Genomic DNA, 1,119 nt, shown 5'->3' on the forward strand with positions numbered 1-1,119 from the left:
AAAAAAAAAAAAAAAAGGTACGGTGAGGTAAATCATAACACATGGAATTGCACCTGTAGGGGTTCTGGTGTTTGAACCTGGGTCCTGCAGAAGAGCACCAAGCCCTCTTCATCACTGAGCCATCTTCAGCCCAAAGACCTCTCTCTTAGAACAGTGATTTCTCTTTTGTTGAGGGCCCGCTCCAATGTGGGTGTTGCCATCCCAGGTCATGGGGGCTTGATTTGGACAGAGAGGATAGCACAGCAAGCCAGTGAGCAATGTTCATCTCTGCTCTCTGCCTCAGTTCTTGCCTTCACGTTCCTTCCTTGAGCCTTCTGCCTTGGCTTTTCTCAATGATCGATTGTGAACTGTAATCCATATAATCGCTTTCCTGCACAAGTTGCATTTGGTCATGGTGATACAGTAACAAAAAGTAAAATAAGACACTAATAAATGAATTACTTGTCAGGGGGCTATTGGGTGTTTAACTAAGGATGAACCAAAGAACCCAGCTATATACTTTGTAATCCTGGCTTTTAGTTTAGTGCATAGACAGACCATGATTTTAGGTTCCTAACAAGTTGTAAGAAGAAGTATTAACTAGAGGCCTGCTGAGATGGCTCAGCAGGGAAAGGCACTTGCTATGCAACCCTGATGGGCAGAAGTCAATCTCTAGAACCCATGCTGAAATAGGAAGAGAAAACCAAGTCCCACAAGTTGTTGCTGACATTCACTGGAGCACTGTGGTGTGCTCACGCTCGCCGTGCTCACGCTCACCCCACTCACGCTCTCCAAGCACAGCACACTAAGTCAAGGATTTAGAAAGATGCACAGATACTGTCCACCAAATCAAGTGATATATCCTTTTCATCTAGAGAGGATGCTGGGTTTTAAACAAATTGTATCCCTCTGATAATCCCTTGAAAAATCCCGTGAAAGAGTTGCTAGACGCTTAGGGAGAAGATGGTGTCGTTTTTAACTTGGGGTACAGTTGCCATCTACTATTTGAGAAATCTCCCTAATTCTTCACAGCTGTGGAGGAAGGGATCATTCTAGATCTCACTTCCCATTCACTGGGAGAATTGTTTTGTCCAGCGTCTCGAAGCACACACTTTTTTAAAATCCATCATTTATTATTTA

At 43.7% G+C, this 1,119-nt stretch overlaps 1 protein-coding gene across 2 annotated transcripts in view; it reads left to right on the top strand.

Annotated features, from left to right (window-relative positions):
- Nucleotides 1-1,119, top strand: part of LOC101981748 (zinc finger protein OZF-like) — a 12,514-nt gene that overhangs the window by 5,223 nt on the left and 6,172 nt on the right. The gene's annotated exons all lie outside the window — the stretch shown is intronic.

The sequence above is a fragment of the Microtus ochrogaster genome, linkage group LG3 (assembly GCF_000317375.1).
Source record: "Microtus ochrogaster isolate Prairie Vole_2 linkage group LG3, MicOch1.0, whole genome shotgun sequence".
NCBI lineage: Eukaryota > Metazoa > Chordata > Mammalia > Rodentia > Cricetidae > Microtus > Microtus ochrogaster.